At 37.0% G+C, this 27429-nt stretch overlaps 1 protein-coding gene and 1 pseudogene across 4 annotated transcripts in view; one reads left to right on the top strand and one right to left on the bottom strand.

Moving 5' to 3' along the window:
• The window catches only part of ADD3 (adducin 3), a 112686-nt gene extending 85469 nt beyond the window's left edge, over positions 1-27217 (bottom strand). For 2 of the 4 annotated variants that reach the window (XM_015596384.2, XM_006920870.3), the window contains exon 1: positions 25078-25403. The gene's annotated coding sequence lies outside the window, so the exon portion shown is untranslated. Of the gene's footprint in view, positions 1-24702; positions 24771-25077; positions 25404-27199 lie in introns of those variants that run through there. The other 2 variants (XM_015596381.2, XM_025039183.1) reach the window with 2 other exon arrangements.
• LOC102884189 lies at positions 9518-9778 on the top strand (annotated as a pseudogene).
• Positions 27218-27429: the final 212 nt, after the last annotated feature.

The following is a 27429-nucleotide window of genomic DNA, read 5'->3' on the forward strand; positions in this document are numbered from 1 at the left end:
CATTTAAAGAATTCATGGAAAGCAAAGAAATGTTTAAAATCCTTGATGTATATTCAAGTTAGAGAATATAAATAGTAGGCTTCGGTATAGATAAGTAATTTGTTTATGCTTAGAGTGTTACTAAGTTGACAGTCTCGAAATAGAATTAATTATGACAGTATCTTGGGTTATTGAAATCTCTGGTCTTCTTTCCAGTTCAAATGAAAACAATTACAGATTAGGTAAACTGCTACTAAAACGTCTCTTTACCTAACAGTTGAATTTAAAACAATTATGTTTTATTTTATTCTTGGAAAATATATAATTTAAATTAGAAAATAGCTTGTTAAAAAATTTCTAGCCTATCCATAGTAAGTGTAAATTTTTAAATAAGGAAAATTATATTTACAAAAACCACAAAATGCCCCCCAAAGATAATATCAATATAAATTTAAAGACATACTCCACAGAAATGAACATTTCTATGGAAAACTGACTTATAATACAGATTTTAAAAGAAAAATTTTAAACATGAGCATTATATCCTCCAGGCTGAGATATCTGTAACTGCCAAATATAATTTTATTTGTGATTAAAAAAAAGTAATCACAAAAATAAACTCTGAGATCTGCTAATATTTTTTAAGGGCATTGATTCCCCAAGTGTATTCTAAGAAACAAGAGTTTCATAGGTTATTAATACATCTTACTAGAGAGACTGATTGCCTTGGTCTATGTGACATATTTAATTTGAGATACATTGAATTTTTTTTTAAAGGTAAACCTGGTCCTTGGCAATACTTCTCAATCTTTGCTATGCTAATGTACATTATGAGAAAGAGTGCAGAAAGTAGTTTCCCAAACGTATTTGGAATTGCTTTTCTTGAGAAATCTCTTAGAACTAATGATCTGCAAAACATACTATGGGAAATGCTATGCTGGGGCATGAGGTTTCTAATGTGAAAATGACAATGTATTACACTTACACAGGGTTAATCTTCAGGTTACAAAGGACCCATATTAGTTCTTTAGGTCTAATCCCCACCTGTGAGGTCTGAATTCTTCCTCATTTGTGCCAAGTGGTCTTTGACTACCTGCCTGCTAACCTCAGAGTATTACAGTTTATTCTACACAGTTAGTTGGCTAGAGTTATCAGGTTTAACCCATCTCCACTTCAGTATCTTTCTTGTTCATAGCGATTATGGAGGAAGCAAGTTGTGATCCCAGGAACTCAATATAGAAATGAAAAACAAATGAGTACAGCACGCTGAACTTATTGTGTCTGTTACTTATTATGTATGAAAATGCATGAAGTATTTGCACTATATATATTACAATGTTTATACTATATGCATTTTAATAAAGCCCATGAGAATTCTAAATTAAAAGTTGAAGTATAGTTACTATAAAAATAAGAACACTGCTCCTATGAAATTCTATTCCCCAGAAATGGACTCATCTGATTAGTAAAACTGATCTGCCAGCTGGATGAATCCCAAGTAAATTTCAAACTGGCACTTGGCAAAATCTCCCTGTACCCGGAATTTAACATGGAACGCAAATTAAAAATGCATTCTGGGACTGCACTGAGACCCAAACAATTGTAAAGTGAATATATTCAACGTGTCTTCTTTATACTAAATTTGATAAATGAGCAGTTTAAATAATACTTCAAATTCTGTGCTTAATTCTGCTTACATCTATTCTGTTGGCATCTAACTCTGGATTAAGAAAGACTGACATCTGGTAGTTATAGCAACCCTTTACCAGGTCGGAAGTTGAAGACCATGAGCCTCAAAGAAATGCAAACCAGGTTTATTGCTATGAATATATCAAATCTTTTTGTAAAAAATAGCTATTCAATAGGGCTTTTCACTTAAAAGAGAAACACCATCTGTGTGCTTTCGTGCTCATGCATTATATAATCAACTTACAAAAGTCAAGTTTTAAAAGGGGTTAAAGGGATGAAAGATTAAATTAAACAAGTACTTGGGTCCACATTTCCTTCATCCACAAGGCTGCCACTGTCCCGTTTATAAAGCCTAGGGATGAGAGCCAAATTAGCCCTATTTATGCTGGCCGTTTAATTTAACTCTAACTTCCTTTAATTATAATGTGAGTGAGTGCTCTTAGGTATACATTTTTCCCTCGCAATGAAGTTTCATATAGGCAATACTCCAGGTGACGAGTAAATAATTAATTGTATTAAAAACAGCAGCAGCATGTATACAGCACAGAGGCACACACAAAGTGTTTCAAAGTCATCACAATCTTATTAGACCATGAAGGAAGGCCAGATATGGAGAAAGACAATTACGATCTTTGATTCTATAATTTCCTAAGGTTACCTGGTTAGGGTAACAGTAGGGCTGGGAAAACTGAATCCATACTGCCTAGTCAGGAGTTTTATTTTCTGTCTAGTACATCACAGTTTCTTCCATTAAATAACAGTATTTTACAGTTTACATAGCGTTTATTATTATAAATATAATGTGCATATATATGTATAAAAAGAGCTTTACAGTCTGAACTTGCCCAAATCTCCCTGCGGCCCACCTCCATTCTAGCTTTACTCTTTGAACCTTTTTCTTTCTCTCCTTATCGTTCCAGTCGCCACCACCTGCTTGACTCTAAGTAAAGGCAGTAGTGAGTAAATGCAGCATCCAACTTCCCAGAGCACTCATGAATTGTGATTACATTTACTCTAATTTACAGACCAGCATGCCAACACATGGACTACTTCTCTTTCCTCTTAGTCTTAATGCAATAATGTCAAGGACACAGCCATTAAGAGATGACCTAGGATTATACAAGACTTATCCAGCTCAACATGCTTATTCTATCCCATTATTTTACTTCAACCCTCTTTGTCTATAAAAAGCCCTTTCCTTCTATGGCCGGTCTCTGAAATCTAAGATGTGATATTCCTGGCATTTGGAGAAGGAGATCCTTCTTGTATTTCTTCCTGAAGGTATCTGAAACATACTCTGAGTTTCAAGGTGGAAAAGATACTCTTTCACATGAAGGTTTTAGATGATCTATCCTGTTCAACAGGCTGTCAAAAAGTCTCTTCACTAATGGGCCACTCACTAGGTACCAGAGAGGGGAACAGTGTGGCCTGGACTGAGGGGTACTGAAGTCATTCACCAAGACAAAGGAAAACAACTCAACGATCAGTCAACACCATTTGGCAAGAGACCCCTTCATATATAGCACTCTGCTTTGTGCTAAAGGACACACACAGTTACTGGAAAACAGGAGGAGAGCATAATATAGCAGAAGGAACAATGCCTCTAGAATCATACTTGGGTTGGAATCCTGATTCTGCCACTTACTAGCTGACCTGGGGCAAAAATCACGATATATCTGAATCTCTTTCTTTATCTTCTATCAATCTTGCAGAACTGTTTGAGGATTCAATATTTTATGTGAGTATTCAAGATTTTACTTAAAGTACTTGGCACAGTATCTGATACATGGTAGATGCCCAATAAATAGTAGCTATAAATTTAATTTTCTCAATCACCTGTCTTCAAAGAAGAAGCTGGTCAGAAGTTAGTGACAATTAGAGGTGGTGGGTGGAGTAATTTTAAAAAAAATACCTCATGAATTAGGAGAGTTAGAGCTTGCTGGCAATAGCTCTTAAAACAGCCCTGTAGTACAACATGGCCCAGCCAAGTCAGCTGGACTCACTGTGGCTAAGGCATCCAAGGGAGCATTTTCCCAAACCTCTGCAAACGCCCAATAGTAAGACCACAACATAAACTCTTGTCTTTATAACACCATTGTACAAGAGAAATAAAACACAAGCCAAAAATGCTTTTTCATTTTCTAGTAGCCACATTAAAAAAGTAAAAAGAAACAGGTGAAATTATTTTAATATATTTTATTTAACCCAAAATATCACCATTTCAACCTGTAATAAATATAAAACATTGAGTTATTTTACATTCTTTTTCTCATACTAAGTCTTAAAAATCTAGTATGTATTTTACACTTAGCACATCTCAATTAAGTCTAGCTATATTTTGAGTGGCCAAGAGCTACAGTAGCTAGTGGCTACTGTATTGGACAATTGGGCTCTACAATCCTGGCACCAAACCTGTTCTAAGTCCAAAGAATCTACCCTAATATTTGTTATTCCACAGTTCTGCTAGGGACCTTAAAAGCCTTGTTATTAAAAGATCTTACTTTTAAAATACAAAAGTCTCTGAAAAAGCAGTGAAATTATCAGCTAACATTTCGACAGGAATTATCTGAGACCAGTTAGCCACCTAGAAAGTCAAGAGGAAATAAAGCAAAGGAAAGCTAAAAAGGAGGTGCTGAGAAGGATTTCTTAAGAAAACCAAAGATGTATTTGCCTGGTTCACAGTTTAGTTTAGATCCATGCCACTTAAATTCATCTCACAAATCTTCTTGAGGTTGCTAAGCCCTAGAATACTATAGTCATACCTATATATCCAAAGCTCACAGTCAGCTATGACAAAAATATATACAGTAAGAGCAGCAGGGAGCTGCCAATCACATCGGTCAACACCATTTCTTGATTGCCCCTTAGTAGGATGTATTCCAATCAGGTCAGGACCTTCGAAATTCTACAGTGTTTAATAATAAGACCTCTGAGAGGGGTTACTAGCATAAGGTAAAAGTCTGGACAATTTCAGAAAGCTGAAAATTATAAGAATCCTTTATCTCTGAGGTGTCATGATAATCCATGCATTTGGACAATTATGCTTTTGGCTATGTTGTTTGTTAAAGTTCAACTGCAACTGTAAACAACGTTCAATCAGGTAAGAAAAGTCTATGTCATATGGTTTGGGTTTTTTTTGCAATTCAAAAAGTACTTTCAAAGTATATAATGTAAAGTGCAACCAGATGCTGTTGGCAAAGAACTAGACTTTCAAATGTGACCGATTTCCAAGAGCATTACATGCAGCCTACACACTGCATGAGTATAAAGTTTTGAAAAGTTCATATCTAATCTAATCATCTATTCAGAACTCCAAGCTTTCCCATTTCAATGATGTCTCAAATTTTCAAGTAAACTTCTCAAAATGCATAGCAAATCAAATATATGTGTATGATTGAAAACTCCCTCCTCCAAAATAGATTCAGAACACACACCATCACGCCATATAGCTAATGTCATAATAAGTCCCCATTCTATCTAAAAATACAAATGATGTTAATGCATGAATAAGAACAAAAGGTATTTTGCATTATAATGTAAAGTTAAGTCACAAAGTGGTAGTTTTTCTTCCATTTAGAAAAGTTTTCTTTAGTTCCAATTACCACAGAAGTTTACAATCATCAGTATACTATCACTTAGTAGGCTAGCCTTCCAAAGTAGATGCAAAACATGTTTAAATTCCAAATTTAATAGCCCCTGTGATAAAACTTTTAAAGAAATGGAAAAATGACGCATTTTATCCCATCTAGGAAAAGATGAAAAGAATTATCTTTAGTAACTGAGATTTTTTCACTTAAATAATTGAAACAAATTTAGAAACATTTGCAGATGCTATTTTTACTGATTAATGGAATAAGCATACTGAAATAAAATTGGTAAAATTAATCTCTTAATATGTAAACAATGCAGAGTATGAACTGTTTCATATCATTACTTTGTGAACCTTTCAGATAACGGTGCTAAATTAAAATCCCAATTAACCGCAATGCTTAGGGACTACTTTATTCTGGACAAACACTGAATCCTAGTCAATACAGTAAATGGGCTGTCTTATTATATTTCAACATTCATTTTAGGCATGCCTCCTTCCCCTTCCTTTCTCAGAAGCAGGGATTTGGGAGTGGAAGGGGTAAATAAACAACAATCATTTATTTATTCAACACATATTTTCTGAGCACGTCATATGTACCGAATACATAGGACATACTTGATATATGTAATCTTATTTAATCTTCATAGCAACTTAAGAGATAGTTTTATCCCAGTTCTACATATAAATAAAGTAAAAAGGCTCAGAGAAGTTAAGTAACTTGCTCAGGGCCAATAGGATTCTAAGTCAGTCTGATAGCAAAACCTGTCTTATTTGGACTACTCAATGCTGACTCTTCCTTTCTAGCTCAGCTCTCCTCACTTAAGCACAACCAACTGAATTTGCCCTCTAAAGTTCTCATTCAAAAACATTTTCATTTCTTTAGCAGTATTAATTATTGGTTATCACATTAAAAAGGCAAAAAAATTATTAAAACTATCATGATAGAGAATGGTTTAATGTTTTTATTCTCTCTGAAATGTTTCATTTTCCATTGAATTATAGAAAAGTACACGTAGGAATGGCAAGACTTTAGTCCTCCAAAATAAACATCTAGTGGAAGACTCCTCAACACTGATGTGGGACAAAAGAGAAAGATGTTTTAAGACATGCTCTCCAATTTGGTAGCCACTAGTCACATGTGACTACTGAGTACTTGAAATGTGACTAGTCTGAATTGATATGTGCTATAATGTAAAATACACACAGGATTTCAAAGAGTTGGCATATAAAAAAGTGAAGTATTTCATTATTTTTTCATTGACTCAATATTTCAATAAATCGATATTTTATTAATATTGATTACATGTTGAAAGATAATATTTTTAAATCATGTTAAATATATTTTTAAAATTAATTTCTCACATTTCTTTTTTTTAGAAATGTGGCTACTAGAGAATTTAAAATTACGTATGTCTTTTTGGGGAGGGGACAGTAGTAGTCTAGGGCCTTCCTATGAGACTTCAAATCAAACTATGCAGGTTGTTTGTACAAAAGCCATCCACCTCTATCAAAGTCATCCCTGAACACAAGGCCCAAACCCTTATGATTAAACCTCTTAAAAGAAAATATAGTTGATGATCAAAAGAAAAACACCTTGGGGAAACCCATGTTATTAATTATTCTGATAAGAAATGACAAATAGGTGTCAGTTCTTATAGTAATAAGCCAAACAAATGTAGTCTTCTCTTCCATGTTCTCCCCGCTCCCAATCTTAAAAGCCATCACTCTAACTTCTGGTTTCATATACTTTCATGGACATATTTATCTTTACTGCTTAAGACTTGTACACAATATTAGGGTCTTAGTAAGGCATATACATGGCTAATCGTTATGTTATACACCTGAAACTAACATAATATTGTATGTCAATGGTTGTTAAAAAATAAAATTGAAAGAAGATATGAGGGTTTTCATTCTGAATACTGATTCTAAGTACATAAGACTACGGAAGATACTGTATCAATGTGCACTGACTTCAGGATGCACGTGGAGGTTACTGCTTCCAATACAGCCCTGAAATCCACTTGTGTTCTTAAACATTTGGTCCTCCCACATTAGAGGACTCAAGAAATTTCAGGTAATTAAAGTTTCCATTTAATAGACATTTTATTCTCTATAAACCAAAATCTAGAAAAAAGCACCAGTAGAAGCTTTTAAAAAATATCGATATTAACTTAAATGTTACACGGTTTTCATAAAAACTGACCTACGAGGCTTCAAATATAAACTGTCGCCATGAAACATAGTCTCCAAACAGTTTAAATCAACTTAATAAATAAAACACTGAATTCAAAGTTCTCCAGTAAGTACCTGATCTTGGACCTATTCCCATTAAAACTGATTTTAAAGTAGATTCAAAAGACATCTTTTATACTCATAGTAAGATCAAAAGCAATTATATTTTATTTAGATCCCTACCATAATAATAGGATGTATTTAAAAAGGCCTTATTTTGAAAATACCATGCTATCTTGAGAACTGCCTTCTAAAACTATTGTCATGAACCAAACACCATAGCAAAACATTAAAAAAATAAAAACAAATCTGATAGATTCTAATTAAAGCCCTTGATATGATGCAACATAAATAAAATACATTCTTGATAGCTAAAAATCTTATTTGATAAATGAGTTTCATCACGAAATTAGATTATATATAGATGACAAATTATAATGTACATTTGAAAATTATATAATTGTATTAACCAATGTTACCCCAATAAGCTTAATAAAAAAAAGAAATTAGATTAAAACACTAACATTTCTAATATGACAGATTTCTTCCTTCACTGTGCCTTATGTAATGGCCCATTTAGTTGAAAATAATGGAAAATTAAGGCCATAAGTTCTATAGTCTATTTTACTCAAACAAATGACCTAAAAATGTTCCTTTTCATTGGAAGGTAGAACTGTTTCTCATTTAAAATAATATATTCTCTTCCAAAAGGAAAACTTAAGGCAGCCAAATACATCTAGTTTGAAATTTCAATCTAACATTCCTAAACATGTCAGAAACATTTACCATGTACATGACTTGCTTCAGTGGTGAGCATGCTAAACTGGAATATACAGAGGACCAGCATAGCTTTTTGTCAAGGTAACAAGAAAGTTCATTATGTTCCAGATTTTTTAAAGAATTTTTCACAAAACTTTCCCTAATTCGATAAAAGATTTAAAGAAACAAAAACAAAAAGATACTATTTCTTGAAAAGCAGCTTCAAATCCATAAGGGACTGAGGTCTCTCAGTCTAAATCATGTTCTAGGGAAGGTCAAGTGTCTGGTGAATTCTCCCACCTCACAACTGCATGAATGGGTTAAGATGGCTAGTAATGTGATAAAGTAGAAAAAATACAGTACTGAGAGTCAGGAACGACAGTTGTGAGTCTAGATCAGCCACAAGTGACATATTATCTTGAACATGTCACTTCATTTAATCGGACCAGGCCCTTCATACATAAAATGAGATGGGGGTTTCTAAAGTTCTACGAGTCTAGATTTCATCCCCATCTTTCACTCCCATTTGCCTCTCCCAACTTTAAAGTTTACAGAAAATTCCACTTCCACTCATAACGGAAAGCCTAGATGATTCACAAAGGAAGAATTTTAGCATCCAAAGAGATTTGCAAACCTGGAGAGCCCCTACATCTATTACTGGGGAAACTTCCTTTTTATTGGGTGGTGGAGGCAGAAGTCGCCTAGCACCACTTTGCAGATTCCTAACTCTCATAATTGTCAAACTTCCTCTCCGACCCAACAACGTAGATTTGCACAGCTGAGGGGTGAGGTTCCTGCCAATTATGAGGATATGGCTCTTTACTTTAAAAGATGTGTCGAAGGCTACAGGTTCTGTGCCCCTGATCTCAACTCCAGAGGCTTTAATGTCAATCATAACCTTACTACATAATACAGACCTGTATAGTTTCAAGTTATAATCTTGATTAGGTACAAGAATAACAGATTTTGTATCACCCAAAACCTTGATCTTAAAACAATTTTTCTGATCCAATAATACAGGAGGGAGGAATAGGGAGTTATTGTTTAATGATGGAGTTTCAGTGTACAAGGTGAGAAAAGTTCTAGAAATGGATGGTGGTGATAGGTACACAACATTATGAAGGTATTTATTACCAGTGACTACATATTTAAAAGTGGTTAAGATGGTAAATTTAATGTTATGTGTTTTTACCACAATGAAAAATACTGGGAAAAAGAAGAAAAGAAAAATACTGGAAGACAGTAAACACCCAGGACTCTGAGATGGCATTGGTTGTACCAGTGAAGAAGAAACTCGTGGATGTTAAAATAGGGGCTAAGGTGAATAGAATACTAATGCAAGATTTCACCCCTAAAGGCACTGTTGGAGTATTTCAAAGAGGTTACTTACCAGTATTACAAGTATGTCACCGTGAAGAAGGGAAGCATGCTGTTGTTTCTATGGTGCTGGCAGCTTACATGCTTCTCAACTACTACCTTTCCTACAAGGAGCTCAAACATAAGCGGCTATGCAAGTACCACTGAAGAGGGCCCAAGGAGGACAGCACACTTTGCATTCCTGACCATGACCTTCTTTGCCTGCCACCACTCTTTGAAGAACTCAATATTACTGAATTATTTCTTATCTTAATTGAGAATAATGCCCAATAAAAGATGACTGGTACAAAAATAAAAAAATATATTGTAAATTTTTAAAGAAGGACTCCCCGCTCCTCCAAAAAAGAATATAAGACTATTATTTATAGTTTCCACACAGTAAGTACATTCTAAATACCATGAAAAAGATAAGAAACTGAGTCTAGTAACAGTAAATTTAGCATCACATAATCCCAAAGTTTTGGAGAAAATCTTATGATTTGTTGGGTGGCCAAAGGCAGAGTCAACAAAATAATGCCCAATACTAAAAGATTGAAAGTAGTTTTTACTAGCTGGCATTACAGGGTAGATGCACAAACACAGAGAAGGCCGCTCATTCCTGAACCCTTCTTTGCCCTCCCTACTAGAGGATGTTTTTCTGGGAGCACTTCTCAGCTGGAATTTGCTTTGTAAGCATGCATCATTTCATAAGAGTTATGTCAATGTCTAGGGTAAGATATGAGTGAAAGACAATTACAATTACCTTCTCCCACTTACTACACCTCTGCCTTAAGTGGAGGGGAAGCTAGAAAAACATCCTCTTTAATAAAAAGACATAATGGAGCTGGAAACCATACTTAGGAGGACAGGGCTGGCTATTTCCCCAGGTTGTTCTGGGCCTAAAGCTATATTTCTTATGCAGCAATTTATCCACCAGGTGTATGAGGCAAAGTCTTGATACAGGAATTTAAAAATAAACAATGAAAAATATCTCTGGAATAATATACAAGAAAGGAAGAGAGCTGAGTGGTTCAAGGATAGGGTGACAACTTACTTTTCACTGTTATACTCTTGTGCTTTTTGGATTTTGTTCCATATCCTTATATTTCCTACTCAAAAATTAATTTCAAATACTTAAAAATGAAATTGATTTTATAAAAAAGTGGCTCAAATAGTAAGTTTACCTTAGAAACCAAGTCAATAAAATCATTCTTGCTTTTAAAAAACTCACTGAGAGTGCTCTTTACATTTCTGATTTTTAAACTTTTAATTGTATTTTATGTCCATAAAGTATTTTTAATTTTATTAAGTTACTTTTGAATAAATGTTATTTTAAATATTATTTAATACTTAAAATTTTAAGCACAAAAGCAAATTTTACACCGCAATATTTTAGAAGCTAGTTCTGTCAAATGTGGTACTTCCTTCCACCTATTTATAAAATCACTATGTCCTACTATAACACCCTCTTTGGTACATGTCTTATTAAAGGGAGCTACAAACAAACAAGCAAAAATGGCCATCGTGCCTGTAAATAAGCTATGAAAAACATTAGGGCAGCCAAATCTTACATTAGTTGTTTTATTATGCAAATATGCAAAAAGTCTTACTGGATTGGATTCTCCACTAAATTTACACAGCAAAATCAAATGATTCTGCATGTGATTCTTTTGACATTTCTAATTGTTTCTTATACACAGTTACCATGTTTACTTTTGAAGTTTCAAGCTAAACCACCAAATGTTATTAAGGGGAAACTTCAAGATGGCACAATGACTTCCTGTAATGACAGCATACAATACTTGACACTGCAATGCTCAATGCCTTCAATTCTTTCTTTTATTATTCCACTACACAAAAGTTTAAAATGAAACACAAAACAGCATAGGGAGGCAGTTTCATTTGGAAACAAAAAGACTATTCTTTAGCCAAATTGTTGACTATTCAACCATTTCCAAATACACAAATGAAAACAAATCCAAAGATTAGACAATTGGGTAAGAGTTGAGAAGCAATAAAAATTAAAGAAAATTAAGAAATAGTCAAGTTTCTAAAGTCTTTTATGTACGGTAAGGAAAAGATACCTTCAAGACTTCTGAACCTACCAAATTTTTATTAGTACAGGTGTTATTTTCCATCACAAATCAGTATCGGAAATGGAGTAGAATGCGACTTTTAAATTTCCACCCCGGTGATCAAATTGTTCCTTCAACCTCTGCATTGTTCAGCAAGATGCACGGATTTCTGCTTCCAAAATATCGCATTCTTCTCTTTCCAGTCTCAAAGCCAGTGCATTAGTTCATCTGCTTATCTTTAAAATACTTCCTAACTTATCTCTTTGACAACACTCTATCACAACACCAAGTCTCAGACACATCAGATTATGCCTCTCATCTGCTAAATAAGTGTCACAGAATAAAATCCAAATTTCTCAAAATAGCACCAGGGCCCTCACGACACGGTTCTCTCAACCTTCCCTTCCCTCCACCTCCTCCCATCACATCCATCCCACAGACCTACATGCCTTTGCATATTCTATCATGTTGGCTGGTAATTCATCCTCCTCTTCAACATTTGAGAGCGCCTCTAAAGATCAACTCAAATGCCATCCTCCTCCATGAACTGTGTCTTCCCAGTAGGATAAACATTTCCCTCTCTGTGCCCACCTGCACTTCCTTTTAATTGCTATAGCATAACTTATTGCTATAGCATAACTCTCAGGCTGGTGTTGGTGTCAGTTACATAAGTGTCTCTCTTCCCCACTATAGTTCTTGTCTTATTCACACATGCTTCCCTTAAAATGCTAATATAACAAACCATTCAAATAATATGAACCTCTATTCTCTAAAAGTTTTTATTCTAATAAAGGAATATATAAATATCTATAGGTTCCTAATAAAATTAGAGGGTGACTTTTATGGCATATGAATTATATCTTTTTTAATTAAAAATAATGTTAGGTTATCTGGTATAGGAAAGTTAAAGATAATCCATTCATGTACTTCTTCAACAGACAACTCTTCGATGGTAATTATGTTTTTTAGAAGGTAAATACCATCTTGTGTTGGCTAGAAAAAAAATTACTGGGAATTGAGTTCTTCATAACTTTAAATTATAGGTATGAAGAAAAAAATTAAACCATCTTTATTGACTTAAGGCCTAAAAAACTTATTTGTAAACTGGTTCCTGTTCTCTGAAACCCATGGAAATGATAATCATAAAGACTTCTTTTGCTTTTCTAGGTCATCTCCATGAAACTGGCTATTTACAAGATTAATGACTCATCCATGACATACCAAGGACAAGATCACAAACTACCTCTTGATTTCGACCCACATGACCAAAGTATCTTAACTTTGTCTCTTTAGTGCAGTACTTCTTGCCTTCTCAACTTTCTATGGCAAAAGCAGTTCTATTTTAGAAATAAGGTTCATATAAGTTGTTCTCGTGTACATATGAGTACAGACACACACTTTTTTTCCTGGTAGATTTTTTTAAAAATTAAGACAAAATTCACTCTTTTAAATTGCACGATTCAGTGGTTTTTCATATAGTCATAATGTTGTGCAGCTATCAACATTATCTACTTTTAGAACTTCTTCATTACCCCAGAGGAAACCCACTACCGATTAAGCAGTCACTCTCTATTTTCCCTACCCCTGGCCCTTGGCAACCACTAATCTGCTCTCAGTCTCTGGATATACCTAGTCTATGCACTTCATATACACATATACAATATGTGCCTTTAGCCTTTAGTGTCTGCATCTTTCACTTAGCATAATGTTTTCAAGTTTCACCCATGTAGAATATATCAGTACTTTATTCCTTTTTACTATCATTATTTCATTGCACAAATATACTACATTTATCTATCCATTAATCAGGTGACAGGCAGTTAGGCTGTTTCTACCTTTTGGCTCTTATGAATAATGCTCCTATGAACATTGATGTACAAGTTTTTTGTGTGAATATATGTTTTCACTTGAGTATACACCTAAGAGTAGAATTGCTGGGTCATAATGCTAACTTATATATTACTATTTTTAACCATTAAACTACATTAACTTTTTTAGGAACAGCCAAACTATTCCATTTTACATTCATACACATGTTTTTAAAGGGCAGTAACAACACTATTTTTATTTTCACATTTTGATTGAAAGCGAATTGTTCTATCTATAGAGAACAACATTTCTTTGGGACCAAGTGTCCTTAGAAGCTAAAATAAATTCAAGGTTTTACAAGATGAATTAAACCCCTTCAAAGCATAAATGTATATAATAGCAAAGTTTACTACAGCCAAGTTTTAAAAATAAAAGGAGAAAATGACAACTCTCAAATTTAGATCATTAGCCGATAACTATGCACCGATCTCTGGACTCATAGCAAATTCTTCCTCAAGATCTCCAAAATAGATGTCTTAATAGACATTTCAAACTTAACATGCCTCAAACTGAACTATTCTCTCCGACACCCCAAACTTGTTTCTCCTGAAAACTTTTGCTTAGACTCCCGACTTTGATGTCAAGTTTGACTTCTCTCTTACATATACACCCACATCCCAGTTAGTAAATCCTATTTATCTATAATTCAAATATATCCAGAATCCAATCAAATTTCACCATCTCTACCAGATACATTATCTTTCACCAAGATTAATGCATCACCATGGCCTAGTGTCAAAAGACAGCCAAAATAATCCTTTTTATCCTATGTCAGATCATGTCCCACTTCTGTTCAGTCACCCAGTGGCTTCCCAATACCCATTCTTTATTCTGTTTCATCCATGCCAAGTACACTTGGGCCTCAGGGCCTGTGCACTTGTTCTTTCTGCCTGCCATTATCTTCTCCCTGACATCACATACATGTTCAATCTTTGCTCACATGTCGCTTTCTCAGTGAGGACTTCACCTGACCGCTCTGCAAATTTGCTATAGCCCCCAAACGTGCCCTTCGATCTTCTTTCCTGCTCTATATTTCTCAACATTTACACTCATACAACATATACTTTACTTGTTTGTTTCTATTTACCTCCAAGAATATAAGCTCCGATAGGGCAGGAGGGTCTGTCTGTTGTGTCTACCGCAGAATTACCAGCACTTAGAAGAGGGCCTGGCACATAAATGCTTAATAAACATTTGCTGAATGAATAAGTGAACAAATGAAAGGAAACATAAAGCTGCTCAGAAAAGACAATCTAAATGGAGGTCAGAGAAATATTTGAGGAACTAATATACTAAACATAATAAAGTTGAGAGAGGAATGGAAAGTACCATTCCTAGAAAAATACGCCACAATGCTTCTACAGTTTGCTTTAGGAAAAACTGCTATCCTTGCTCATTTCATTGTTTTTGAAAAGGATCTGTCCATTGTTCTTTGCCAAGGACCCTTTGCTTCTGAAGAACTGAAATAAACTCTAGGAGCTGACAAGTTTCTGGAGTGACAATGTCCTTTTCTCAAGTGCCACATATTTACAGAGCCAAGGATTTTCATGGTCTTGACCTTCTGTTAGACCCTTTCCCAGTACCTTCACATAGTACAAGCATAGGTTTCTTGGCTATCTTCCAACTAAAACCATTAATTGGTGAGTTCACCTTCCCTGGAAGTACAAGCACAGCATTTTCAAACTGAAATGGATCTTAAAATGATCTATCCCAACCCCTCACATATATTTTTTAATTAATTAATTTATTATGGTGACATTGGTTAACAAATCCAATAAGTTTCAGCTGTACATTTTAACAGTAAGGCATATATATATATATATTTACACTGTGTGTTCACCTCCCATAGATTTCTTTCTGTCACCACATATGTGACCCCTTTTACTCTGTCTATCTCCCCTTTCCCCATTCCTCCCTACCCTCTGGTCCCTCACGTATTTTACATTTAAGAAAAGTAAAGTAAAAAAAGAAATAAAGCGCTTTGCTGTAAAATATCTTGACTAGTTACACTAAGTCTTTTCAAATAGTAAGTGATAGCATTAGCAAGTCTAAAAGTATTGAGACACTTTGGAACAAATTCTCTAAAATCCAAAACCAGACAATGTTATTTACAAAAATTAAATCAAAATAATAATATCTCATGATATCAACTGCTCTATCTATATATATATTAGATTTAAAAGTTAAAACAGAGCCATAACAGGATTATACTCTAGCATTTGGCAAAGTAAATGATAGACGAATTCAAATTTTTAAAAAATGTACACCTCTTCCCCAAAGAAGGCTTTCCTTTCCAGTGTTGGGAATGATGATGATTTCTAAGGTCTTTTTTCAAGTGCCAAGTTTTCTAAGCATTACTACCTTCAAAATAGCAGTATAAGGATGTTTCTGTGAATCAGTAATTTTCATGTGGGGTTCAGGGGGAGCGTTGTCAAAATCTACATGATGTTCTTCACTACTGCCATCACCCTCTCCATCCCCCAAACCTGGCAATATTCTAACGTACTTCCTAGAGAGGTGTTCCCTTGGTACTGTTACTGGTAAGAGTACATTGTAGCCTTCAAATGCCTTCCAGTGGAAAGATGTTATGAACCACTGTTATAAACAATCTCCCATTATGCTACAGAAAACAAAATTATTATTTTCATGGACAGTAATTTCTCACCAAAACCCTACCATAGCCTTCACCTAGTGAAATTCTACCCTGCCTTTTAAAGTCCACCCTTGCTCCTCTTTCCTGTGGATCTTTTTTGACCACGCCATCTATGGTACTCTTCTTGACTAGATGATCTATGACATTTGTTATCTGTACCTGTCATTTAGCATTCATCACACACTGGCAAATGGCATCTTTTGTACCGTCATCTTATTTGTTGCTGACCTTTTCTGTTTGACTGGAAAGTAGTCAGAATCCCAAGGAGTTATATAATTGATATTCTTATGGGGGTTTTCTGGAAAGTAAAGCATAATTCTCTTACATATGAAGGGGAAAGTCAGAGTCTTAAAAAAAAAAATGATCGAGTTTAAAGTACATAGCACAACCATCACTGACCTGCAATTTTACAGGCTTTTGGTTATATCAAATCCATAATTCCCAACCTTTAAAAGTAATAAGAGTGTCTTTTAAGGTCTAAATGTTTAAACAAAAACAAAAACAAAAACAAAAAAACAACTTCAAATGGTAGTCAGGCATTAAATATCTCTTAGTGAGAGGATACATGCCTTTCGAAAGTATTAGTACTTATATGTAAGGTATGGTGCTCATTTGGTTTACAGAGCATACTTTGTGTGCACAAGAAGTTGAGGTTCCCCCAGGACCTCAGACTGGCACATCGTTGAATTTTATTGTGTTGTGGACATGGGATATTACTGCCACATTGAAAAGTATTACTACCTAAAAATATTTAAGAGCGAGCAAAATATAGAAAAGTAACTATCAAATCCCCTACCTAAACCCCCCAAACCTAGCTTAAAACCCTTTAGTAACCCCTCTTCCATGAAGTAGCATATTTTAAGCAATGTGAAACAACTCACTTCAATGTTTCAATAATAAACTTTCCTTGGTTTTAAATTAATAAATAATATAGCAAGAGAGAAAAAAATGAACATTATAGACAAAAACCAAAGAGCAAGTATTTAAAGGTTCATTTCATACATAATTCCTGATTCTAGTGATATCTCAAACCTATCTACCCTTTAAAAAAAAACAAGCAAGCAAGCAAAAACAAACAAACAAACAAACAACAACAAAAACCAATGCTTTCAAGCAGAGGCAGAAATATCATTCTAATCATGATTCAAGTCTTTTGTGAAGTCATCAAGAATGAGCTTAAATAAATCAGCAGCAAAGCATAGTGTTTAAAGGAAATTGGCCTTGGGCTCAATTCTTGGCTCTGCCACTCATTAACTATACGATCTTGGGCAAGTTACTTAACTTCAGATAATTTATGTAAAGTGTTTAACAGGATCCATCGCAGGTTTTAAGAGCAAAAAAATGGTTACTGATTAAATAATTGTTATATAGATCAATAACAACAAAGATAGCCTTATCGTAACAATTTCAAATCTTCCTTTCAATTCAAGTTGTCAAAATTCCTTCTTATCTGGCTCTGACAGACCTATTCCAGATGTCCAAAATCTTCACTGACCTATGGCTACTACCCATTGCTACTACCAAAGGCAGTCTCTGAAAATTAGGAAAAACCTAACAAAACACAAAACAAAACAGGAGGCCACTTGAGTAAACCAAATAAAAAAAATCCACTTTGAAACAGTGAATTCATTCAAGTAGGAATAACTGCCTTAGAAACCAAGACAAAGTAAAAGGGCAAGAGAAAAAAAATACTCAAGTACTCTTAAAACCCTTATCTCTAGTTAAACGGGTTAGTTTGATAATTTTAAGCCTAAACAAATTTTAAATAACATCATTATTGTCTGCATTAGCCATGAATAACCAGAACTAATGAAATATGCCTCATTAAAATAACTTTCTTTACCACTTTTAATAATGATTTCATTATTGCTAGGCTATTTTTTTAGTATAAAGTCTCAACAACTTCTTAGTTTCTCCTTTCCCACGCATTCCAACAAGTGGTATATTAGTTCTTCATCATGTGTTTAGGCTTCCTGTTGAGAAACATAATTAAAATTAAGCAAGCAACAATTCCACTTGGTACTAAGATTTTGTCAAATCCTCCAATGAAGCTGAGCCTGGTTTCTCAAAGGCAGATGAGTTCCCAAAGGAAAACTTGGGGCTGCTCAACTTGATGATGGCCATTCAGTAGATGGCACTCTTCCCTTTGAGCCCAAATTAAACAAGCTCAAAGAAACACGTTCTGTGACATTCAGGTGTGACATAAAGCAGGGATTCTCTCTTCAAAGTACTTAACTGATAGTCACAATCCCTCCAGATATACATCCATCAAAAGCTGATAGTCCAACCAGACACTTTTAAAGAGCCCAGGGAAGTTCAGATTATAAAACATCAAACACAACATAAAATCACCTAACTCAAGTGATTACCAAGTAATCAGCTTCTCATAGCCTTTACTGTCAAGCAGATACACTGTTTTTATTCAGGCATCAAATGTTCCTTCCCTGTTATACTCTATTATAGGGGTGACAGTCTTTCAATCGCTTGTAACCAGGTACTTGTCTACTTATTGAATATTTCATTAGGGTATTTAACAATAACAAAGTGTTTAGATAACTATGATTTTGTCATTATCAACATTCACTAAGACCAATGAAAGATGTATTATTTTCATATTACTTTCAACAATTTTTTGGTTAAAAATAATTTTCGACATCCACTTAAGAATTAAACATCCTAATATAAAATTATTGTAGATATAGTTTTGCAAAAAAAAAGTGTGGAAAGCAATATGGATTTATTAAGGATATGTATTTTACTTTAATATATAATGGATTCCAACTAATACATGATGAGTAAGGCTTCTTACACTTGTTTCGGAGATGTTTTTGAAATTTAAAAAGTAGACAGTTGGGAGAAGGAAGGAAATCCTTTCAGTGTAACCTCCAGGTGAAAGCCAAACTTTTCAGCAATGATAGGAATCACCTTAAAAATTCCACCTTTCTCTAGGAGAGAAAAAACTCAGTCCTGACAATAAAAGTCACAAGTGGAAGGTTAAGAGGAAAACTGTTTTAAAGTTTAAAAGAAAACAAAAAACAAAGTTGAGTTTGGGGACAAGGAATAAGACCAATATATCAACTTCACTGACTATCTTTTTCACCTTTCCACCTCTCATCCCATGCACTTAAAGCTCATTCACAACCCGACTTGAGCTCTGACCATCACCCTTCCTCAACCTCTTCCTTAGATATTAAAAGGCTGACCTTATAGAATCTTCTAATGTATTAATGAGACAAATGACATTAGAAGTAACAATGCGGCTAACAGTTGCTGGCTCTAATTTCTGAAGGATTACAAGTAGAGTGTTCTTAAAGAGTCCCTGGGGAGGCTTTGATCTCAAAATATACTCCTTTAGGACATACCACGTAAGCCTAATCACCTTCTCCATGAGGATACAGAGTAAACCCATCTTGTTGCTATGGCATTTAGTCATTCCAGCAGAACAGAAGATGACAGGATGAGAAATCGTATGGAAAAGGAAAAAGAAAACGCTGTCCCTGCACAGGACGAGCTGAGCCATGTGGAAGAATCTCACAGACACACCGCCGATGGCGACAAATTAAAGGCATCCGGCAAGTCCCCAAGATACTGAGAAACCCAGCACTTCTCTAGGCATATTGCTTTCTAAATTGTTGGAATTCCAGCTCCCCTAGCAGGCAACCAACAGCAGCCATGGGAGCTGAAGAAAATGGGCCCTGAACTCACACCTGCACTGTCCTTTCTCTCTTGCACCTAAGCAGGTGAGCACTTCCTTGGTGGGAAATGGGGGAATAAAAATTACGAGAATAAATTTAAAGGAGTTATAAGAGTTAGCAAAAAGAATAATTTCATGTATGTTACTTGGAGTTAGGTTTTCATCTTGTTTAATCCATTGCTTGCCTTAATGTCTACTTGCCTTAAAGCACATTGTAAGCTTTAAAATGTTTTAATTCTGTTTTATTAATATAAACAGTACACTTCTTGAGATACCAATTTTAAGAACATTATGTCGTTACTGCCCTTACGTTTCTAAAAAGTGTTTTTTCCTCTGGCTAGCAGGTGTGGGAAATTTTTATCCTATGGAAATCATGTACCTACTACAGAAAAGTTTCATAACCTGAGGTTCAAACTGTAGCCTTGTTTGAGGAGGTAGCAATCTTAAACTCTAGTTAATGTACTGCCTATACATCAATATCCTCAGGTCCAGTTTCGGGTAATTTGAAACAAAGAAGTTTCAAAGTTCATCTTATATCAGGAAGTCTTACCATTTCCAATTAAGCTTTAACTAAAGCTAATGTTAAAAAAAAAAAAAAGGAAATATAAAGTATATGGTGGTGATGTGGATCAGTCTGACATCAGGTAAAAGCTAAATATAGGTCTAAATTCATTATAAAGATATAACTATATATCAAAGCCTATCTACCTTTTACAATAACAGTTCAGCTTTGGCATAGTTAAAAAACTAATCTACACTATCTTCCTAAGGAAATTTACTAGAATGGTAAGCCTTTTAACATCGAAGATGGGTTCCATCCATTTTATACCTTTTGGTGATCAGCTTACTTTTTGGGTTATGCTAGACATCACTGACATTCACATTTAATCTTTAAGGTTTCTAAGATACTCTTCATGAAACTGCTCCTTCAGTGTAGTTAGTAATGTCCTAGAAACCTGAAAGAGATTATTAATGCAGCTTTTCGAAGATACTCAACAAAAATAGTTTAAGGAAATAAGACTCTGATTCTTATCTATGCTATTATCTAAGACTTTATAGTAAGTTACACAGTACTTTCTTAAAGTTAAAATATATTTTCAACTGTGGAATAATTTTGAATACTATTTTGAGACTTGTTCATATATAAAAGATCGACATTATTAAAATACACAGAAATAAACAAAATGTCCACGACCTTTTTTTCCTCCAACACTTTTAGTTAATTTTCAGTTAGAGTTCTTGTTCTATGCATACTGTTGGTACTCAAATATTGATTGCATGAATGCCAGGTGAATAATTTTTAACTTTACCTGAAAGGAAGAGTATATCCCCCAAGTAGTATGGTTACACGCATGTGTCCATAACTAGCTACTGCTGGAAAAAAAAATTATTAAATTCATCTAATTATTTCATAAAAGGGACATACAATGGATAAGACTTTTTTTTCAAGCTATAGTCAATGAAAAGACTTCTAACCTGTGTGATTTAGAGAGGATTCTTAATATATACAACCCATTACAGTAAACAGTTGAGATTGTTTTGGCTTTTGGCCAAGAGAATTTAGTCTCTGGCAGAACCCAAAGACCTCATAACAATCTGATCTATAAATACTCTAGCATGGACCTCAAGATAAAATGATAAAGCATCAACATAGAAGACGAAATAAAGTATTAGGGCACTCATTTTTGAATCTCAATGACCATACACTGCTCAATTAATTTCAAACAGGCTATGTTTAAAAAGAAAGAATAGCAATCTTGATTAGACATTTAAAATTTTTCTATTCAAACTCTACAAACTTAATATTTCCAAATAAATAAGAAATAGCACTGAATATTAATGACAGCCAAAATTAGTGTTTATTTAGTGTGAGAAACAGGTTAGTAACTTGTGTCTTTGATAGAGCTTGCTTGAGCTTTCTTGAGCTTTTTAAATTCAATGCATGCTTGTTTTTAAAGATTTTTTCCTTACATTACACCTAACCAAATTGTCAACAAAGGACTTACCAGCTATCTACAATAATCCTAAACATTACTTAAAATGGCTCCCAATTTAGGTTATAATTAATTTGCTTGACCTTTCAACTTCGCTGGTGATGCAGCAATACAATTTCTTGAGGAATGTAAGTGACAAAGTATAAGCCACAAGTTATATCTTTTCACTTAAGGCTAATTTTAGGAAGCGACTCAGGTGGAATTTAGAACAAATTTAAGTTAAAATCTATCTTAGGTGGATATGGGATTGGTAATCAGAAAGTCAGGCCTACTGATTTAATGCAGAACCTGAATCTCTCCTATGGGCATGAGTGCCCGCTGGGCCATTTGGAGCCCTATATACCTGGCAAGCTTAAAAATCAAAAGACTTTAATATCTTTAGTAATTAAATAGATATTCTAACCCAAATTCTAGCCTCCTAGCTAAACATATGTTGTGTGAATCAAAAGAGAATCCTCTTCTAAAGTCAAATAATGATCCTTAATGATTAATCACCACCCTTCAGATTTAAACACAACCCGTTAGTGGTATTAATATAGGAAGGTGTGGCTAAACTTGACACACATGCACACCTGTAGTCCTGGGAATACTGTGAAGATCTTTCATTGATTTGCAACTGTTATCACGCATGTAATGGCAACAGGGCCCACTGGGCTTATTCTCTAGCCAGACACTGGGTTCAGAACCAGCCTGTGCCCCCTAGTAGCTGCAGACATTGGGTAAAACACTTAACCTCTCTCTGTGTTTCATAATTGGGTTGTTGTAAGGATTAAGGAAATTAAATCATATAAAACTTTGTGCCTGGCACAGAGGTAGAACAAATAAATATTGGCTGTTACAAATATTTGCTGAGTCTTCAATTATTGAGTAGCATGATAAAACCACCTTTAAAAAAGTGTCATTTTATATGCTGATGATAATAAACACATAAAGCACTTCGTACCAGTCTATTTTCTAAGCACTTCACATATAACAACTAGGTTAAGCTAAGGTTCTGATATTGTTCCATGACATTCTACAAACTCAGTTTGTTCAGAGTTGGGTTTCTATACTTTTATGTGATTTCTTTCCTCAATAGACATGCTTCTTATACCCTGATGACATGCTTAAATGTTGCCCAGTACTGCTAACAAACTGCTTTCAGATGGGAGACATTAAACAGCTAACAACCTGTATAGGCTTAGGTGTGACAGAAACACTCACATACGATAGGCCTACTACAAGAAGACTTACAACTTCAGAAGTTGGGCCCCACCCTATATCTAGGTTTCCGGATTAGGTATTAGAGGTGGGCTGGTGCTACCTCCTCTTAGCTTCAAAAGACATTCTGGTTTAACAAAGACCAAATCCACACTTTAAACATCATTGAGCAGAACTCACATTCACCCCAGTATAACATTCTTGAGAAAAGGGGTTGGAAATAGCAAAGTGTATAATATAATTTTCTTGTTTTTCAAAATGTAAATTTGAATTCTGAAAATAGAATCCTTCAATCATGAAAAATATCTCCCAGGTATATGATCACTTATGTCATATGTCAAATGTTTACCGAACATTTCCTGATATCATACATGTAAAAAGCTACAAAATATTGAATGCCTCATAACCATCTCAAGAAGTATTAAATTATGTTTTAACATTCGAAATAGTCACATTTTTTTCTTCAAAAGCAACTACTACCAATATGCCAGCACTTGAGGACAATTTTAAGAGTTAGCACAAACTGAACTCTTTGGAAGGATGAAAAGTTAATAGTAAAAGTGGCCATTTTTTTTTCTGGCCTTCCCTCTGCAAAGTTAATAATCTGCTCAATTTAAGCAAAGGAAAATGAGTTACAAGGGTAATTACAATGAAATTGAGACTTAGATATAAAAACTATACATGTGCTCCAAAAGTAACTTAACCCTATAAGTGTGATAGTCCCATACATAATTACACAAAATTTTTAATAGTAAAGCATCTTAATGTTCAAATGACAAATTATGCCATACTCTTATTTTATTCTCATTAACACCCTCATTAGAAGTCTTCTAAAGCCAAAATTAGGATGCACTAGACATGACATATAAGTATTCGATTCCAAGAAAAGCAAGCATTTCATACTGCTAAATCTAAATGTATAATTTAATGGAATCGTGCACACACGTTTATGTAGCTGGTTCCAATCCCCAGAATCTTATCCAGTCCTTCACCAAACTTGCATATAATCCTCATGTAAAGAAAGCCTCTTGGTTAAATTCCACTTTTCTCCATACCACTCCAACAGGTCAACTGCTACAGCATATGTGCCAAAGACCTTAGTGGGTTTACTTAGACTCCCATCTTAAACGGGCACTTACTTGCAATTAAATCTCTGCAACAAAAAAGTTCACCTGAGGCCATTCTTGCCATTGTAATAGAGGCCTAGCTTATTCTACCTGTCTCTGTGGTCTTGCCTCAGCTTAATAGCATACCTCCAAAGAAGCTGGACGTACCCCAAACACCAGCAAACCAGACTTGCTGCCAACTCTTCTTGTCACCCCGGGCAGGAAGCTCAACCTAACGTGTATACGTTTGTAGGGGTGGTGTGTGTGTGTGCGTGTGTGTGTGTGCGCGCGTGTGTATGTGTGCATGTGTGTGTGCGTGTGTGCGCGCGCGCGCGCGTATGTATGTTGGGGGATGGGGATGCGGATTACAGGAGAAAGGCGGTTGAACACTTTAAACTTGTAACTTAGTTTTTTCAATAAGAAAAGCAAAACAAACCAACACTCTCTCCCTTACCCTCACCTTTCCCAAGCGCGGGAACCTCCCACCCTGCCGCAGCGCACCTTGAGTTTAAGGTCCCCAGGTCACCGAAGCTTCAGCTAGCTTTGGATTTTTAGAACTCCTCGTCCTCCTAGGGGAAATCAGAGGACGCCCGAGAGAATCGGGCCCACCCGGAGGAGCCCTGAGACCCTGCCCCGCAGGTCCACTCCCCTTGGGCCAGCCCGAAGCTCCCATTCCAAACCCTCCAGGGGAGAAGGGGGTCACCTGAGGCCGCAGGGGCAGCCAATAAGAAGTCCCCTCGGCCTCGCGAGCCACCGTGCTACCTACCCCCGCTCGATCCCCTGGAAGGGTCCCTGTACCCCAGCCCACGCGGGAGCCAGCCATCCTCGCCGGGAGGAGGAGCTGGACGACGGCGCCTTCTCTCCCCTCAGGATTACCTCGCAGCGCGCAGCCGGCTTTGTGCTCCCCTCCCTCTCTCTCCGCGGCCGCCGGGGCTGCAGCGGCCGGCCGATCCGCCGCCGCCGCTTCTTAAGTGCCGCAGGGCTCCAGATGGGAGGGGAGGAAAAGGGGAGGGCAGAAGAGGAGGGGGCGTGAGGAGGGAGGGACCTGGGCTCTGTGTAACAGGCAGCGGCGACACCTAGGTCACCGAAGCCTCTAGCTCTCGCTGTTCGTTTTTAAAAATATAATTTAAACCCCCTCCTCTCTCTCCCTCCCCTCTCTCTGGCGACCGTTACGGGCTGATGGCTCGCGTTCTGGCGGGACTGGCCGAGCGCCCCTTGAGCGTCCCATGGCCCCGCCCCTAGGCCCCGCCTCTAGGCCCCCAACCGCCCCTGGCTCCGCCCCCTACGAGTCCGCCTTCGCAGCCCCCGAGGGCCCCTGGTCCCGCCCCTCGAGCCCCTGCACGTCCTGGCCCCGCCCCTTAGAATCACAGGACGTCCCTGGCCACGCCTCCCCAAGGTCCCGCCCCTCGCGGCTCCTTGCGCCCCTCTAGAGGCTTGTCCCGGCTTTTTGCTGCCCCCTCCCCGCATGCCGGCAGCATGTTTGGGAAGCACTAGTCTCGGGGGCCTACAGGCCCGGCCTCGGCGAGGGCTTGGCGCGGGGCGGCTGCCTGGCACCCCTTTAACATACTCTTCCGCCTATGCAGGTCTGATCCGCGGCGTCCCCTGAGGGTCGGAAGGGGAAACGACCCCGACGGAAACCCTTTCACAAGGGGGAGGAGGGCCGCCTGGGAAATGTCGCCCGCCCCAACCTGAGCGAGAGTCCCCCAATTCCCGAGGCTGAGCTGCCACTTTCGGAGTTATCCTCTGCCACCCACACTGGTTGCTGGGTCTTTAGGAGTAGGTCACTGCTGAGGTTCAACCTTCGCACGCCCCCCATAAGAGAGGCTTGGATTTTTTTTCTCCGCACAGTTGCCTGTTGGGGGCCTCCTCTCTCTTACTCACCACCGCAGAGGGGCTCTCTCAGTTCTGCTACACTTTGACCCGTCTGGGGTCTTCACCCAAACTTTTCCCCTGACCTTATGACTTTATGAGAGCTGACCTCTTGGAGGTGAAAAGTCGAAGCACCGCCGGCCTTCAAAATGAATCCGGGTCCTGAGAAACTTTGCAAGATGCAATTGCAGGGAGGTGGACCTATCCACAGGTGACATTGAGCTGCCCACCCCTGCCGCCCAGACACGTTTCTCACCCCAACCTATTCCTGAAATAGACCTCCCATCCCTCCCGCACGCAAGTCCTCCACCCGCACAAATCCATTCGCAAGCACACCCCTCTGAACGCCATTCTGGCTGTCCGTGGTCTCTTGGGTCAACCCCACCCTAACACACACAACAAACTTCATTCCCTACCCTAGCTCCCCCTTCGTTTCCAAGGCACTGGCGACAGTCCATTTCATTTCCTTCCTCCTCTGCAGACTCTTCCCCCTCAAATACTTCACACCCATCCCCTCTTCTTCATCCCCTCCCTCGTCTCTAAAAATGTGGTAATTAAAATGTAGTTTCCTCTTCCCACATATGAAGTGTAGAAAATGAATCTTGGCACAAACTGTGATTCATTTATCCTCATTTTCTCTCTCCACTGGACTAAGGCTATAGAAATTTTAGTCTACCATCATCTCCCATCTGCTCAAAACCTAACTATGCCTTATGATTTTTTAAATACCCCTAAAGGATCGTGGGGGAAGTCTTCCTGGCTTTGGGGAGAAAATACTTAGAAAATGCTCAGCCTGTCATTTTTATTTGGCATTTAAAAATATCTGCAGTATTTGAGAGAGATACTGGGAGTGGCTGGATGTTTTCTGGCATTTTAAACAGCAAAGAATGAAAAGCTTTGAATGCATCAAGGTTAGCCTTTTTATGAACAGGGCTATTATGTTAAGGACACATATTAGACAATAGTCTCCACTATACAGGGCATTTGCCAGTCACAAATCTAGACCCCCCCCTTATCAAAGGAAGACAAATTAACACAATCCATTTTAAGCATGTCTGATGAGCAATCTTTTCCATAATCATTCCCTTTCCCACAGTGTCTGGGCAAAACAAATAAAAGATCTGCTTACCTGCTGAGGATCCAAGGCTTTCTTGTATCCACGGTAGTAGATGTGTGTCTTCTAGGTGTGGATTCTGCAGTGCTGCACAGAAACCCTCTGCAGCCTCAGACCCACGGCGGCAGCGACAGCGGCGGCGGCGGCTGTGGCAGCAGCAGCAGCAGCAGCAGCCAGCAGCAGCAGCAACAGCAGCAGCAGCTTCTCCCAATGCTGAGTAGTAAAGTGTGTGACTTAGAAGAGAC

The sequence above is a fragment of the Pteropus alecto genome, unplaced genomic scaffold, assembly GCF_000325575.1.
Source record: "Pteropus alecto unplaced genomic scaffold, ASM32557v1 scaffold177, whole genome shotgun sequence".
NCBI lineage: Eukaryota > Metazoa > Chordata > Mammalia > Chiroptera > Pteropodidae > Pteropus > Pteropus alecto.